Source organism: Silene latifolia, chromosome 3, assembly GCF_048544455.1.
Source record: "Silene latifolia isolate original U9 population chromosome 3, ASM4854445v1, whole genome shotgun sequence".
Taxonomy (NCBI): domain Eukaryota; kingdom Viridiplantae; phylum Streptophyta; class Magnoliopsida; order Caryophyllales; family Caryophyllaceae; genus Silene; species Silene latifolia.
Genome location: NC_133528.1, coordinates 19,550,460 through 19,569,863, shown reverse-complemented (window position 1 = coordinate 19,569,863; position 19,404 = coordinate 19,550,460).

The window sequence follows — 19,404 nt, the reverse complement described above, 5'->3', positions numbered from 1 at the left end:
TTTAGTTATGGCGATTTAGCGATGCATGCGACATATAAATAAAATGCAAAGCATAAAAAAAAATCCTAGTATGGCCTTCCTAAAAAAGAAAATCTAATTAACTATTACATATTCGGAAACCAACTCCATTGGTCCCTTGAACTTCGGTTGTGGCACGTATTTCGAGGTAACACCGTCTTTATGTATCGCCATCTTGAAGAAATCCGTCTTTGGGAACTCCGAAATAAATAAAATTACATAGCAAATTACATAATTTCCTATTATACATTTGTAACTAAAATAAAATAAATCTATTAAATTACAAAACGGTGATACGAGATCACAATAAATTACAACCGAATCGATATTCCCATACATTTCGGGTAATACCAATTAAAAAACTAAGGCCATACTAAGTAAAAATTACATAATTCAAAATTACATAAATAAAATTATGACAATCATAAAGAAAATTCAGCATTATAATATGTATGAACATGCCCAATTTTATGCTAAATCGCCTTTAAATAGCCAATATCGTATATTACTCGGTTTTTACGGATTTGCGTGATTCAACATTTTATAATCACAAAAATTACATAAATTCATATTTATGAATAAGTTAATTACCCTAACCTCTTAGGACTCAAAATTTAGTCTTCACTAATTATTTGACCATAATTAACTCATATTTCTAAAAATTGTTCATTAATGGACTTAAAATTACAAAAATAAGCTATAAACTTCAAATAAATCACAAAATTTCAAATAAATTCAAAATTCAAAATTTAAACTCATGAACATTCTGGAAAAATACCATGACACTCATAATGTTCAAATCTTAGGTTAAAAATTTCGAATTTTATCCAGAAAAACAATGTTGCGGTTTATCGGTTTTAACAAAATAATCATAAAAACATGAGAAAAATTATATTCATCAACTTTTCAATTTTATATCTGAAAAAGATAATAAAATGCAACATGTGACATTTTTCCTTAGTCATGGAGTATGTTTTATTAATATTTCACTAATTAAGTCACTATTTATGCTATTTTTCTTCAAAAAATCATAAATCATGCATAATGACTTCAATATAGCCTATTATTTTACACACATCTTTTAAAATTGCATGTGACAACATACTAAATTTCTATGACCAGATTCGAAATTTATCTCATATTAACCTATTTTTCATCTAAATCCGATTTTAATAATGAAAAAACCATTTTTCGAGTATAAGAAGTCCAAAAATTATGAAAATTTACAGCTCATCTCAAAATAATATATGTGACAACATAACCAAAAATCACTGGAAAATTCGAATTTTAGCTAATTTTAGTCCGAAAATGACATTTTATTCATAAAATCATATTTTAATGCCATTATTATATAATATGAACAATAAAAATCCATAAATTAACCAAAATATCCCAAAAAAATTTTAGGACCAGAAATTTTAACATGCATAATGATTTTCGTGATATATCATAATAACACAAATTTAACAAGTTTTATATGTTAATCGTATAACTCGGAAAAACTTTTAACCGATTTGCATGCAAATAACCATGGCGCTCTGATACCGATTGAAGGAAAAGTATATCTATATACTTAACATATTCATATATGTTTTATGTTAATTTAATCATAAAATTAATTGGTGATCTTATGCATGCAAACTATAAACAATATAAAGAAGAAATCTTTATCTTACATTGTAATTTCGGTTTATTAGGGCACAAGAGAGATCTCCTTCTCTCTTGTTCTTGTGCTTTCCTCAATGGATGAACAAAGATCCAAGTATAGCATCTCTCCCAAAGTTTAATACCCAAAGCACACTCTTAATAAAATTAATATTATGAAACTAGTACAATATTAATTTAGCATAAAATGACCCAAAATAAATTTGGTTTTGGTCTCCTAAAAACCGGTTTAAGAGAGGAAGAAAAGGAAGTTTTTATCTTTCTAAAAATTCATAATTTTTGATGAATGAATCAATAATACCAATACCATAATTTGTTATGTATTGAATATGATAAATATAAGGCAAAACCCTTTGCTTTTCTTTGTGTAAAACCGGGTGAAAGAGGGAGGAGAGGGAGCCAATGCATGCACTAGTTGTTCTTCACCATGACAAATAGGTTTTGCATGGCTAGTCTTTAGGTAATCATCATGCTCTCCACTAATATAATCAACACAATATTAGCTTAATCCTCCTCTTAATTTCGGCACTTTTATAAAATGGAATCCATTTTATTTTTGTTAATTTGTCAATATGTCACATGTCACATGTCACATAAAATTGTTATATATTTTAACATATTAAAAATCAACGTATTAATAAAAATACGTCATATACAAAAATCGACTTAGTAATTCGCAATTACTTGTACCAAAATATTTTACCAATTATAAATCACAATAACTTGTATTTATAATAATTCATTCAATTTCAATTGTTTCCTTAAACAATAATTTCATCTGAGTAATGAAACAATTCGATTACTCAGACCGTATCTCATTTAATCAAATTTCAATGAGACACGTAAATATTACTTCCAAAATTGTCCATTAATTTTAAATAATTTAATTGACTCGTAACGTTATACGATTAATTAAATGATCAATTAAGAGTGTTGCCCTTTAGGTATGACCTAGGGGATCAACTGATCACCACCGTCGCACGATAGTAATGTCAAACTCTAGTCAGCCAATCATTACCGATATGTGTGGACCAGTTGACAGTAAAATATTACTTCACAATTGTATTCTTTATAATGAGACTTAAACATGTGATCATCATGATCAACAGTTCTGATCGCATTATTGTCGGAGGACACATATTCCAACAGTGACTTGGTCAAAGAATTGAGCAACTTGATCTATCCTAGCCTGATAGGGTGCTAGACTTTCACTTCGAATCTTCCAAGATTCAGTAATTTGGTTGATGATCAAGGACGAGTCTCCGTGAACTCGAAAATTCTTGATGCCTAAACTTACTGCCGCTTGTAGCCCAAGGAGGCAAGCTTCATATTCTGCTGCGTGATTTGTCACCTCGAAGTCGAGTTTGACAGAGAGTGGTGTATGTGTGGGATTTATCTGTATGCATCCCTTTAATTTAAGGACTATAACGTATTTATAAGATGATGAAAGCTAGTCATAAAATTAAATTGTATAAACAATATTGTAAGAGATTAAGAAATAACCTTTGGTCCTAGCAAAAACGGCCTAAGAACAATATCAAAGTTGATATTCACCTATCAGTTGCACCCAAGACGATATGAGAAATGCCCTTTGATTTTGCTAGAATCGATCCAAAAATCACTGATTAATTTTAAGGTTTTTTTGTGTTCTTCCGATGAGAGGAGGCAAGAATTGGGAAAAGAATTAGGTTTAGAAAATTCCCTCATCTCCTCTTATAACAACCGAGTATATGGAGAAATAGGGTGGATTTTCTTTTCAATAATTTCGGCCCAATTTACCGAAATTAAGAGAGTTATTTCTCTTATTTTCGGTTATTCCAAAAATGTATAAAATGTGTAAATTGTCATCTAGTGAGGATCAAACCCATGACCTCTTGGTTTGAGTACCCTCACTATTACCACTATGACACATTCATCTTGTTGATATTAAATATAACCGATTACATTTAATTACGAATTAACAGATTAATTCGTCCAAGCTAACATTACATACATTTAATTAAATATAACTTATTATATTCAATTTACGAATTGACAGTTAATTCGTCTCAACTAATATTATTTAATCTTCATTAAATAATTGTCTCATCAACACATTGACTAACTGTTTAGTCATATAAGGCATCAATGTGATTATATTTCTATAACCACATCTCTCAAACACATCCTATAGGTGTGACCTTTAGGGACCAGTTGATCACCGCCATCTGTATGATAATAACGTCAAACTTTCTAGCAAGCCAACCGTTATTAGGTAATCGTTAATCAACTGATTAAAATACGAAGTATACCCTTGTGAGCCTGTAAGATATTTACAAATGTTATCACACTAATTTGTGGAGGACACAAGCTCCAACAAACTCCCACTTGTCCTCACAAGTGTATGTGCGATAACCGATTCTCATATCCTAAAATTTCTCCCACTCAATGTAAAATAATTTGCAAATCTGTATTCACAAAGGTCGTATTTTACAAACGATCATCATCAAGAGTGGTTTCCCCGACTAGAGAGTAACTTAACTGATAAACGAATCAACATTCGAGCATGGCCATGCATTTCAGTTACAACTCCTTGAGTGGCCCTGAGAAATAACTATACCTGATAAGGGTTGGATACTTTCCTCATCTCGAATCCTGCAGATGTAAGCACAGTATGAAATGACCCAGAAAAAATCTACTTAGCCTCCAGTTACGGTAGACCGTGAGAAAGAAACCAAAGTCACCCAAAAACTGCCTTAATCCCAAGAGACAGTCGATAGTCAAAAGAATCGACTCTAGGAACACAATGGATGTCCTATCCACGACCTGGCACCGAATATTTTAAACATTTAGGACTCCATTACGTTGTCACAAAAATTTGTCCTATGAGGTATCGTTATAATCTCGCATTTGTGATCGATCAGTCAATAGTTTGAATTATGGCTCGTTGAACCCACCATCAATCGACTGCACAATATAATAGCCGGAGTTATCAGCTCACATGGGCGATTACGGACCAAACAAATATAATGTAATTCAGTTCACTTTGTGGCGTTCAATGTTGTCAGTACAATCCACATGAAAAACAAAATATTATAATAAAACGATGAAGTTATAAATAGTATATGAAAAAGATAATGTATCAAATCCATAATCAAGTACTACAACTCAGGAACACGTTTAATTCCCATGGAAATAACGTGCCCTACATGCTTATCATAATTCAACGGTTTAGTGAAAGGATCCGCGATGTTATCATCCGTCGCAATCTTGTCTATCACTATCTCCTCTTGCTCCACGTAATGACGGATCAGGTGAGATTTCCGATGTACATGTCTAGATTTGTTGCTAGACTATTGCTTCCTTTGCTACCTCCGAAGCAGCATAGTACTCGGATTCAGTAGTAGAATCTGCTACAACACTCTGTTTGGAACTCTTCCAGCTGACCGCAGCACCATTAAGAGTGAAGACGAACTCGGACTGAGATTTTGAGTCATCTCGATCCGTTTGGAAGCTAGCATCTGCGTAACCGATTGCGCATAGCTTAGTATTGCCTCCATAAGTCAATACCCAATCCTTAGTGCTCCGTAGGTACTTAAAGATGTTTTTAACAGCTATCCAGTGTGTTTCACCTGGAGTCTTTTGGTACCGACTCGTCATACTCAATGCATATGCCACGTCTGGACGTGTGCATATCATGGCATACATGATCGATCCTATTGCAGATGCATAAGGAACACGACTCATGCGCTCAATCCCTTTAGGCGTCGTGGGTGACTGAGACTTGCTCAACTGCATCCCAGTCGTCATTGGAAGGTTCCCTTTCTTAGAGTTGGTCATGCTGAACTTCTCAAGAATCTTATCCAAATAAGACTCCTGACTAAGTGATAACATCCGTCGTGATCTATCTCGGTAGATACGGAATCCCAAAATGCATTGTGCCTCACCTAGATCTTTCATCTGGAAATGGTTCTTCAACCATTATTTAATCGAAGATAGGAGAGGAATGTCATTCCCAATCAGGAGTATGTCATCGACATACAATATCAAGAATACAATCTTGCTCCCACTCGACTTGATATATAAGCATGGTTCTTCGACCGATCGAGTGAAACCATACTCTTTTATCACCTGGTCGAAACGATGATTCCAACTCCGAGGAGAAGCTTGCTTAAGTCCATAAATGGAGCGCTTAAGCTTGCATACTTTCTTAGGATGTTCAGGATCTATGAAACCTTCGGGTTGCGCCATGTACAACTCTTCCTCCAAATAACCGTTTAAGAAGGCGGTTTTCACATCCATTTGTCAAATTTCATAATCATGAAAAGCGGCAATCGTTAAGATTATCCGAATGGAACGTAGCATGACTACAGGTGCAAAAATCTCATCATAATGCAATCCGTGCACTTGAGTGAAAGCTTTTGCCACTAGTCGTGCCTTATAGGTATCTGGTTGCACGTCTACAGAACGCTTTATTTTGTAAAGCCACTTGCACTGTAGAGGTTTTACCTTATTAGGTAAATCAACTAGATCCCATACGTCATTCTCATACATGGAGTCCATCTCGGATTGCATGGCTTCGAGCCATAGCTTTGAGTCGGAACAGGCCATAGCACCTTTATAGATAGCGGGTTCATTACTCTCTAGGAGTAAAACGTCATTCTCCTCGACCATACCAATGTATCTGTCCGGAGGATGAGAGACTCTACCCGACCTCCTAGGTTCCTCAGGAATATTAACCGTATCACCAGTTGGAGGAACAACTTCCTCCATCCGTTCCTTGGTTGTTGGTTCTGGAATCTCCGACAGCTCGAAGGTTCTATTACTCGTCTTGTTCTCGAGAAATTATTTCTCTAAGAACGTCGCACTAGCCACAACAAAAACTCGATGTTCGGTAGGCGAATAGAAGTAATGATCAAATGTTCCTTTTGGATAACCTATAAAGTATGTCTTGACCGATCGCGGGCCGAGCTTATCCTCGTGTCTCCACTTGACATAAGCCTCGCAGCCCCAAACCCGAATAAAGGACAAGTTGGGGACCGTTCCCTTCCACATTTCATATGGAGTCTTGTCGACAGCTTTAATCGGACTTCGGTTAAGTATAAGAGCAGCTGACAAAAGAGCAAAACCCCATAATGAATCAGGCACTACCGTGTGACTCATCATGGATCGAACCATATCAAGTAAGGTTCGATTTCTCCGTTCGGACACACCATTTAATTGAGGTGTTCCAGGTGGAGTTAATCGTAGAACGATTCCACATCTTTTAAGGTGTTGATCAAACTCATTTGAAAGATATTCGCCACCCCGATCCGAACGGAGTGCTTTAACCTTTCTACCCGCTTGGTTACAGACCGTTCGGTATTCCTTGAATTTCTCAAAGGACTCACTTTTATGCTTCATTAAGTAGACATATCCGTATCTACTTAAATCGTCCGTGAAAGTGATAAAATATCTATAGCCATGTCTAGCGGTAATTGACATAGGTCCACATACGTCAGTATGTATGAGTCCTAATAGGTCACTAGCGCGCATTCCAACACCTTTTAAGGAAATTCGAGTCATCTTACCAATGAGACATGATTCACACGTGCCATATGTAAAAAAAATCGAATTCGGGAATAGTCCCATTATCGACGAGTTTCTTCACGCGTTTCTCATTTATGTGTCCCATTCGACAATGCCATAGATAGGTTTGATCTTTGTCACCAACCTTTAACTTCTTATTATTCACGTGTAATACTTTCGTGGTTTGATCTAAGATGTAAATTCCATTCATGGAAACTGCTTTACCATAAATCATTTCATTGAAAGAGAAAATACAGCTATTATCCTTAATTGAAAATGCAAAACCGTCTTTAGCAAGTACGGAAACAGAAATAATGTTCTTAGACAAACTGGGTACATAGTAACAGTTATTTAAAAATAACTCAAAACCACTAGGGAGTTGGATTACATATGTTCTCTTCGAGACAGCAGCAACTCATGCTCCGTTCCCGACTTGCAGGTCCACATCACCTTTTTCGAGAGGTATGATGTTCTTTAGACCCTGCAAATGATTACACAGATGAGAACCACAGCCAGTATCAAGTACCCAAGTTCCGAAACTTGCATGGTTAATCTCAATTATATGAATATAAGATGACATACCAACAGGAATGACGCGGCCTGCTTTGATGTCCTCACAGTAGACGGGACAGTTCCTCCTCCAATGTCCAGTCTTGTGACAATGGTGGCACTCAATGTCACCGCCCTTGCTCTTTGCCTTGCCCTGTGAGCCACTAGTCTTACCGGGCCTACTCTTACCGTTTCCTGGCTTTTTAAACTTTGGCTTACCTACAGCTAGGTCGCCATGAGCCTTGCCCTTACCTTTAACCTTGTTGGAAATCGTGAGAACATCCTACTTCATGCTCCCACTCAATTTCATATCCTTCTCGGTCTGTACGAGAAGGGAGTGTAGCTCATGAGGACTCTTTTTCAAGTCATTCATGTAGTAGTTCGCCCTGAAAAGGGCAAAACCATCATGAAGAGAATGAAGCATTCGGTCAATGACAATGCTCTCACTGATTTTGCAATCAAGTGCCTCCAGCTTCTCGACATTCTCAATCATGTGAAGAATGTGTGGGCTAACCGGTGCTCTTCTGGAGTTTCGCATCAAAGAAGCGACAGGTATGCTCATAAGTAACGATTCTCGGTGCTTTTGAGAACTCGTTAGTGAGCGTGGTGAAAATCTTGTTCGCACCTTGGGCAATGAAGCGTCTCTGCAAATTGGTTTCCATTGCAAAGATGAGTACGTTCTTTATCGCACTCGCTTCCATAACGAAGTCACTATAAGCGAGTGACTCGTTGACTCCTGTATTGGGGCCTGGGTTTACCGGTATTGGCTCAGTTAAGTACCCGAGCTTACCGTCAGCAATGGCAGCATTCCGTAGTGCCGCCTCCCAGTCCGCAAAGTTGGACCCGTCGTTTTTCAGACGTGTGAATTGATTCATTTGGTCCATGAATATTTTCAGCCAGGACTCGCGTCCAAGTGTGGCACTAGGCATTTGGATTGCGTTATTTCCAGACATTTTGTTGTAACAGTATTATCAAAATAAACGTGTTCTACACTGCGAGAAGAAGAATAAAAATAACAAGCATGTGCATCGTTTATATTTTTAAGTCTAATGAACTACTGTCATAACGCGAAGACTCAAAACATTTATACAATTGACCTCCCTCCAGAATTATATAAATGATCCCAAGACTCAATTCTCTGTAAATTGATAAGCTAACCTTTTAGCTAATTCCACCGCTAGAATTCTTGGTCGATAAATTTCTGCAAATTCTATCTTTAGTCCATCATAATCACGAGAAACTCTTCGGACTATGATGTTGAGGTAAACTAAGTCAAAACAACTACTTACCCAACGTATAAGGGGTCATATTATGCCTACCGACGAAGAAGGGATTCATAGTTGTTTGCCCTTATAAAGACTAGTCTCAATTTCCGTTTTTAGAGGAAGATCCCATCAACTTTATCTTAATTCATTTTAAGTGAACTAATATTTAGCATGCGAGAATGAATAAACTAAGGTGATGGCTTAATGAGAATATGACATCTGTATGTCCATGAAAACTAACATACATTCTATATGAGTCAATTTTCATGCATTTTAGTAGTAGGTGGTTTTGTTTAGGCGGAATATGATGCATAAACTATCATGTGAATGAAAAGCAATAGGAATGAAAAACGTAAAACGATAAATAAGTCCTAGTGTGGCCTATCCTATCAAAATGAACATTAAATACAAGTTTGGAATCCATCCTTGGACCCGAGAAGCTTGTCTTGATGTTCCATCTTGATCCATGTAGCGGGAGTGAGCTCCAATCTCCATCTTTAGTCTTCTTTGAAAATTACAATAAATAAATTTACATAATAAACCTATTTATTACATTCGAATTTCAAAACCCAAAACTAATGGAAAAATAAAGGAGATTCGAGATCTCATAATTACATAAAAATTATGTTTCCTTCATTACGAAAACATAATTAACTAAGGCCACACTAAGTATTACAAATTACAACCGATTGCAAAAATACGTAAATTAAACCATTCAAACGATTCATTCAACTAAAAAAAATGCATCAACTAAAAAAAATTAAACATGCAAGACATAATTCTTTAATTATGTAGATTAATTTTCCAAACCACCTATTTAATTGATCAAATTAAGGGACAATTCCTCAATTAATCACATTAATTTCAATCTTAATTCATATTAAACTTGTACTATGAATTCAATCCGTCAAAATTTTAAACTGCTTTAAAATAATTAGGTATCTTTTAATTATGAACCGCTTCACAATAATTAATTTGCCAAAACAAAACAAAAATTTCTTTAAAATTTATCTTGGTAAAAACCGAAACAACCAAAATAAATAAAAAAAAACTATCTCGGTTTTACAGCTTAAACCGAAAAAAAAAATTTTTTTTTTTATAATCTGTCCAGCACGTGAACAGTAACAGAAACGAATTTTTTTCTTTTTTATTTCTTGCTCGGCTGATTAAACCCTAAAACCAAAAAAACTCAATTTTTTTCTTTTTGACAAAAACAGCCGCAAACAATGGAAGAAAAAAAATTGAACAATTGTTTTAAATTTGCTATTAACAAGATTGGCATATACAACTTATAATTTATATACATATTCAAACTAGATTAAATATAACATGTTAAAAGAATATCTAAATCATGATATAACCGATTATCATAATTGATTTGAACTTTTGTTAAATTAAGTTGTATGCCAAAAACAGCAAAAATAATTCATCAATCCGACAAAACGATTTCCATTTACATCTCGATTTATAAAATCGAAACATCTACAAATTATCATAATTATTATCTTAACCGATTAACAACAATATGAAAATCAAATGGATATAAAACAACAACAAAAAAACGCTGCAACACGGCTAAAAATGTTTTTTTTTTCTCGGCATAAAAAAAACCAGCCGTGCCAAAATTTTTCTTTATCCGAAACCCTAAATTGTTTACAAACAATTTTATGAAAATCATCAAAATTAAAATTTGTGGCTTTGGCTCTGATACCACTTGTGGGATTTATCTGTATGCATCCCTTTAATTTAAGGACTATAACGAATTTATAAGATGATTAAAGCTAGTCATAAAATTAAATTGCATAAACAATATTGTAAGAGATTAAGAAATAACCTTTGGTCCTAGCAAAAACGGCCTAAGAACAATATCAAAGTTGATATTCGCCTATCAGTTGCACCCAAGACGATATGAGAAATGCCCTTTGATTTTGCTAGAATCGATCCAAAAATCACTGATTAATTTTTAGTTTTTTTTGTGTTCTTCCGATGAGAGGAGGCAAGAATTGGGAAAAGAATTAGGTTTAGAAAATTCCCTCATCTCCTCTTATAACAACCGAGTATATGGAGAAATAGGGTGGATTTTCTTTTCCATAATTTCGGCCCAATTTACCGAAATTAAGAGAGTTATTTCTCTTATTTTCGGTTATTCCAAAAATGTATAAAATGTGTAAATTGTCATCTAGTGAGGATCAAACCCATGACCTCTTGGTTTGAGTACCCTCACTATTACCACTATGACACATTCATCTTGTTGATATTAAATATAACCGATTACATTTAATTACGAATTAACAGATTAATTCGTCCAAGCTAACATTACATACATTTAATTAAATATAACTTATTATATTCAATTTACTAATTGACAGTTAATTCGTCTCAACTAATATTATTTAATCTTCATTAAATAATTGTCTCATCAACACATTGACTAACTGTTTAGTCATATAAGGCATCAATGTGATTATATTTCTATAACCACATCTCTCAAACACATCCTATAGGTGTGACCTTTAGGGACCAGTTGATCACCGCCATCTGTATGATAATAACGTCAAACTTTCTAGCAAGCCAACCGTTATTAGGTAATCGTTAATCAACTGATTAAAATACGAAGTATACCCTTGTGAACCTGTAAGAGATTTACAAATGTTATCACACTAATTTGTGGAGGTCACAAGCTCCAACATTATGCTCTCCTTCAGGAGAAATGAGCAACACTCATATTCCTAATCCTCTTAAATTCGATGCTCCATTAAATTCAGCAACGGTGTAATACTACGGTTTTATGTGTCTTTGGGTACTCTATCGAGTGAGGCTTACTCTGTCGAGAAAGTTTGATTTTATACAAAACAGTAGTCTACTTGTAGGGTACTCAATCGAGTAAGCTTGGCACTCGATCAAGTACGTGACTTACTCGATTGAGTAAGTCGGTTTACGGGTGATTTGCGAAGGGTTTGTTAATAATGCGGATTAATATATATTTAAGTTCCGTCATCTTTCTTGAAACACTTTTACAAACCTAAATCACAGTCAAGAGAATTTTTCAAGTTACGTTGAATCATCCCTTCGCATTATTAGCAAATCCCGGACCTAGAGGTGTCGGTTTTCATTGTTCTTTATACCGTTGTGATCCTTGCGTCGTGGGTAAGTTCTACATATCATTTTTATATCATTTAGGTTAATTTTGGTTAAACCCTAATTTGGGGATTAGAGGGTTTTTATGATTATGTGGTTACGGTAGTGATAATATGTATGTATGTATGTATGTATGTATGTATGTATAGGAGGAGGCTTTGTTGAGGAGAGATTCTGAGTAGCTGGTTAGATCGTCTGATTTCGTGTTGCTTTCCAGGTAGGGTTTCCCTACTCAGTATTAATTACATGATGTGTGTGGTGGTTGTATTGTGATTGTTGATTAATTATATTGCTGGTGATTGTGACGGTTGTTGGTTTATATTGTTGATCGTTGTTGCTGTATAATTGTCTGTGATCTTCGGGGCGCGTCCCTGGATGATTGGAGTCACTTGCGGGAGTGGCTTCACGTCCTTGGTTCGCCTCATGTGGAACCCGCCATATGAGGGATGTGCACATTAAGGAAACTTGGGTTTATCGCTCAGTGGTTGATGAGCAGGGATTTGGTGGGTACGGTTGTGGTCCCCCACTGGCGGTGTGGAGTACTTGTTGCGTTGGGTACTCTGGCAGGACTACACACTTTAGTGTGTAGTCAGTGGTGTGGAGATTGATTATGGAGACCGGAGATTGATGCGTTGATTGAGCTATTTGGCATTTGTTTCATTGTGGTTTGTATCGTGTAATTAGTACTGACCCCGTTGTTTGTTTTGAAAAACTGTGGTGATCCATTCGGGGATGGTGAGCAGTTATTGTACAGGTATTATATGACGCATATGGGATAACTAGGATGAGTCATCACGTGGCTGTTAGAAGAGTCTTCCGCTGTGTCAGACGATGTCTTATAGTTGTGATAGTTTTGCTAGTAGACATTTTGAGTACTTTGTATTTCAGTTAACAGTTTTGGATTTTGAACATGTAATCACTTAAACTGTATTTTCTCTTTAAATTATGTTTCTTCATTATCTTATGATTATCATTGCCTCGGTTAACCGAGATGGTGACGTTCTTATACCTAAGTGGTCCTGGTAAGGCACTTGGAGTATGGGGGTGTCACAAAGTGGTATCATAGAGACGATCCTGTAACCTGTAACCAATGAACCTAATGAACATAGGGAGTCAAATTAAAATGAACCCGGGGTTGAAGTTGTAGGAGCTAATTCAAAGGCTTGGAAGACGTCCTAAAGTCGCGAACTCGCCCTACAATTTTAAACCGGTCACATGGGGTACGTGTCGGGATCCTTATGTATTATCTTCTTATTTGTGTGTATCTATATAATAACATGTGGGATGAATCGGTGGATGCATGAATGTGGAGGATAGGGGTGTGGAATAAAAAAAAATGATGAGTATGTGATTTGTATGTTGGATGAATGAAGCATGTTGTTTGTTTTATAATGTGGCATGTTAGAAATACGGAGGTAAAGTTGTTTTGTTAAGTATATAAAGAGTTACTTATATATGCATGTATTGTTGTTGTCGTTATGTTGGTAGTATAAAAGTTGTATATAAAGTTGGGAAAGAAAGATAACATGCGGGTAGTTGTACGAGTCTGCATGACTCGATCGAGTGGGGGGCACTCGATCGAGTAGGTGAGAGGCTCGATCGAGTGGGCCTGACTCGATCGAGTAGGTAGTTTTATGTTTTCTGGGCAGAAGCAGGTTTTTGGGCGCTCGATCGAGTAGGTAGGGGCACTCGATCGAGTGGGGTCAGCTCGATCGAGTGTGTTTTTGGGAGTTTTCTGATCAGATTCTGGAGTCGAGGTACTCGATTGAGTAGGTGGGGCAACTCGATCGAGTGGCCTCAACTCGATCGAGTAGGTATAGGGGCTCGATCGAGTGGGTTTTATACAGGTCGTATGCATATTTGAGATGTGGGTTATGTGTTTATGTCTACCTTTTCTTATATAATTACAAGATGCCGCCGAAAAGAACCGCCTTGTATGCTAGAGCTGAGAGTATGACGGTTGATGACATAGTGAAGATGTTGGAGCACCAAGATGATCTTACAGAAGCTTTGAAAAGAGTGGGAAAGTATAAGTTGATCACTCCAAAATCAGCATTCATATAGCTAGGTTCAACCCTAAGGAGTATAAGGGGACTGGGGCGCCAATTCTGCTGGATAATTGGCACAGAGAGATGGAGAACATCCTTGAGTTAGTTCATTGCCCGGAGGAGTTGAAAGTGGAACAAGTTGCGTTCTACTTGAGGGAAGCAGCCGGTGAGTGGTGGGATAATGTTAAGGTGGGTGATAGGGAGATGTATATGAAGCAGGGGCTACCTGCAATACCTTGGGATGAGTTCAGGAAAGCGATGAGACGTGAGTTTGTGCCGGAACATGTGAGGAGTAAGCTGAGGGAAGAGTTTGATGATTTTAAGATGACATCCGATATGACGGTAGCTGAGTACTACCGCAAGTTTAATCAGAAGTCCCGATTTGCTGAGGATATGGGGTTGAGTGAAGAGAACTTAGCTTTGAGGTTTGAGAAGGGGTTGACCACTAAGATTATGGAGAAGCTACCGGTGGGAGTTCTTACCGATGTGAAGGAAGTCTATGAGCGAGCTAGGAGGGCTGAGAGGTTGGTTGAGAAGACCAAGGAGAGGGGTGCTGAGAAGAGAAAAGCTGAGAGCGAAGGGGTGGCCAGTCCAGCTACAAGAAGAGTAACCATAATCAGGTGAGAGCATATTCATCGGGCTCAGGGTTTAGCGCTGGGGCTTCATATGGGCGTGGTCGTGGTAATAGTGGTGGTAGTTGGGGAATGACCTGTTATAACTGTGGCGGTGTGGGCTACAAGAGACATGAGTGCACCAGTGCGATGAGTGGGGGTTTCAAGAGACCGTCACAGGGGAGTTTCTCACAGGGTCCTACACAGAGTTATGTTAGTAACAGGCCGGCTGGGTCATGGAACAACAGGGGAGGTCAGAGCAACAACGGTGGGGCTAACCGCAATGGCGGTAATTCTTATCAAAAACCGGCTACAAACACCAACAACAACCAGGGGTCGGGTGCTAAACCGACTACCTCAGCTAGTAGTGCCTAGGGAGGTGGGCAGAAGACCAGTGGCAAGCTGTTTATGATGGAGAATAAAGCAGCTGAGGATGATGCTCACGTTATCACCGGTACATTTCTTGTTAATGGCGTTTATACCTTTGTTTTGTTTGATTCGGGAGCGTCGCAGTCGTTTGTATCGTCGAGTCATGTTAAACAGTTGTGTTTGAGTGAGTATGAGTCTGTAAGAGAGGAAGTTTTTATACCTTCGGGTGAGTCTGTATCTTGTGGGAGGTTGTATAGAGGTGTGTCCATGATAGTTGGGTAAGTTGATCTACCTGTAGACTTGTTAGAGTTTCCTTTAGATGGTTTTGAGATGATTGTCGGGATGAATTGGTTGGGAAAGTACAAGGCTAAGATAGATTGTCATCAGAAGAGAGTTTTTTTTAGAGGTCCTAAGGGGATTAGTGTGTCTTATCGTGGGTTTGTTGTCAAACCCAAAGTTAAGTTGATTGCAGAAGTGATCTTGAAGTTCTATCTGAGGAAGGGGTGCCCGTTGATCTTGTGCCATATGAGGGATCATAGACTGGAGAGTCCGACAGTTGAACAGATACCAGTGGTGGGAGAGTTTCCATATGTCTTTCCAGAGGAGATTTCGGGGTTGCCACCAAAGAGGGAGATAGATTTCAGTGTTGAGCTGAAGCCGGGGATGGGGCCAATCTCTAAGGCACCGTATCGTATGGGTCCTAAGGAATTGGAAGAGCTAAGGAAGCAGTAGGATGATCTGATTGAGAGGGGATACATTAGACCTAGTGTATCACCGTGGGGAGCACCAGTTCTGTTTGTGAAGAAGAAAGATGGGAGCTTGAGGTTGTGCATCGATTATAGGGAGCTGAATAGAGTGACAGTAAAGAACAAGTATCCTTTGTCAAGGATAGATGATTTGTTTGATTAGTTGAGTGGTGAAGCAATCTTTTCTAAGATTGATTTGAGGTCGGATTACCATCAGGTGAAGATTAGGGATGAGGACATACCAAAGCCAGCTTTCATGTCGACATATGGTCATTATGAGTATGTGGTGATGCCGTTTGGGTTATCTAATGTACCTGCTGTGTTTATGGATTTGATGAACCGGGTCTTTAGTCAGTTCTTGGATAAGTTTGTGGTGGTTTTTATAGATGATATCTTAGTCTTTTCTAAGACTAAAGAAGAGCATGAGGAGCATTTGAGGATTGTGTTGCAGACTTTGAGGGAACATCAGTTGTATGCCAAGTTGTCCAAATGTGAGTTCTGGTTAGAGGAGGTAGCTTTTCTGGGGAATGTGATTTCAAAGAAAGGGGTAGCTGTTTATCCTTCAAAGATTGAAGCAGTTACCCAGTGGGAAGCACCAAAGAATGTGGCTAAGATCAGGAGTTTCTTGGGTTTAGCAGGGTATTATCGATGGTTCGTCAAGGATTTCTCCAAGATAGCTAGACCTATGATAGCTTTGATGAGGAAAGAGAACAGGTTTCGTTGGGATGACAGTTGTGAGATGGCGTTCCAGACATTAAAGGAGCGTTTGACCACAGCTCCAATCTTAGCATTGTCTGAAAGGAGTGATAAATTTGAGGTGTATACGGATGCTTTAAAGAATGGGTTGGGTTGTGTGTTGATGCAGAATGGGAAAGTGATTGTCTATGCTTCTAGGCAATTGAAGCCTTATGAGGAGAACTACCCTACACATGATCTAGAGTTGGGTGCAGTTGTGTTTGCTCTTAAGATTTGGAGGCATTATCTTATGATTATTGTTTTGGCAGGGTTTTTACTGATCTAGATTATCCTGCCAGGGATTTATATGTAGGGTGATCTAACTCAAACAACTCGCCTGATTGGTATAGTTAACTGCAAAATAAACTAATAAATAATGACACAAAGATTTTTATACGTGGAAAAACCCTGGGAATAAGGGAAAAAATCACGGGCACCAAGCCAGGAGTGATTGTTACTATGATTTTAGATAGCCTGACAGAGTATTGTTATATCAGACGTGACAGGCGAATAGATTGCTTAAGAATATAAAAATATAAGTAAAAGTAAGTGTATATCTGATGATCCTTCTGATCTTCTCTTCTTTTCTGTTTATAGCTGATCTCTCCTTCCTTCTTATGCCGTTTAGGGTTTCCTGGTAAATAAGGAATGTGCCCTATTTACCCGGAGGTGGTTGCCTCTTTATTAGCCGTTGGTTTGACTGCTTCCTATATCATAGCTTTCTGGAATTGGTCTTCCTTTTTTGTAGGGAACATATATCAGTTGCCTGTTTGTCGCCTGCAGTGGCCTGGTGCTTTTCCTTTTCAGGCTGCTGGTTATCTTTCGCCTGTCTTTCATTAACTCCTGCTTGGTGCCTATCCGTGTTTGAATAAATGCCTGGTTTCATATGTCTTTTGCTTGGAACTTGTCTTTGGATGTCGCCTGGCCTTCGTCAGGTCAGGCAGAATAATTTTGGGCCCAACAATTGCCCCTTATCTGCTTATTCCATTATAGGGTCTGGCCAGGAATAAGGAGATAAAAATTTGGGCCAGGCGAGTGATTTGTGTAGGGACTTCTTATCAGATTAGAATTAGTGTTTGATTTGGCTTCTAGTAACGGCTATTTGCCATTAATAGGGTAGGTTCACAAAACCCTAGGAGAGTCATGATTAGTCTCTACCACTTGCTTTTCTATCCGTTTAGGATTTGCGGTTATAAATATCCTTCTTTTGCCGTGATTGCTTCCACATTCCAATCCCCAAATTTCTTCTTTCCCTTTCTAAAAAATTCTCTCTTTGAAAAATTCATCTTTCAGAAAAAATAAGATATGGCTGGTGGCGGAGAAGGACAAAGACTTCAAAAGCTCTGCCGAGGTCAAGAAGTTCTGTTGAAGTTGAAATGGTTTCTGCCGAGGTTGAGAGGGTTCCGATATCATCCCCGAGGATGATGTGATGGAGATTGTTGCTCCTCCGCAGGTTCTGTCCATGTCTTATAAGGGGGTTGAATATTCTCCTAATAAGGCTGGCGACTTCTTTTCAAGAAGCCAATCAACTCAAACCTCGCTTTTGAGCATTATATAAAGGGCAGGGGCCTTATTCCTCATGGGACCGAGGTTTGGATTCCCGAGAATGGTCCCGTCGGGGCTAATTGGAGTAGCCCAGGTTGGTTCTCAGTATTTTTGAGTGGGCGTTCGGGGGTGGCGGTCGCTTCCCTTTCTCCTTTCATGACTGAGGTGATTAGGGCTATCAGGGTTCCTCCGTTTCAACTCATGCCAATGGTTTGGAAAATTGTCCATTCTGTTGAGCATTTATGTTCTAAGCATAAATTGGTTATTACCCTGGATGATTTCAAGAATGTCTATCACCCGAAGAGTCATTCTCTTTGGGAGGTTCAATTTTCGAGTCAGGTCAAAGATGGCTCACCTGATTACCAACTTTGATTCAGGGGATGATAAAGGATGGGATCAAACCTATATGTTTATCAAGGCCGATTCAATTGCCCCCGACCTGGACTATCTCAATTACCCCATTGAAGGAGGTAACTTTCTTTCCCCGCATTATTTTTGCTTTGGTAATAATATGTTTTGGAGAGTTTACTTACTTTGCCCGTGGTTTCTTTTAGTAAATGATTGGGTGAATGATCCCGATCTTTGAGGGGCTCGGTGACCGGATAACGGCGTTTATGGCATTGCCTGAAGAGGTGAGGGCTTGGCCTGCCTGTCTAGGGCAGGCTTCTATGCCTCGTTTTAAGAAGGCTAAGTTGAGTACGTATAAGCCTGTGAAGAGCACTAAGGTTCCAGGGGCATCTTCATCAGGGAGTAAGTTCTTTTGCTTATTTTTGTCATTTTGTTTCCTGTATTGGGTTCATGCTTATATTGCTGATTTAGAAACTCGTCGTGCGGCTACCAGGGCTTCGCCAATTGCTAGTTTTGGTCTGTCTTTGGTGAAGGCGGGGGTCTCTCATATTACGGGGAGAAGTCAAAGAGCAAAGGTGAGGCAACGGAAGTGACAGTGTTGTTCAAGTTCGGAAACCGTGCGGGAGGTTCATTGGCGTCGCTGAAAAGATTGTGGATGATAGTGACCGTCCGAGAAGAGGAAGAGAGTGGATGAGTCCGGAGGAGTTCATGAGGTCGGGGGTCGGGCTCGTATGGATGAGGTCCAGTTTGCCAAGGATCAAATTCAGGCTCAGGCTTTTGTGGTTGATGATCCCTATTTCAAGTACCAGGCAGAGGAAGC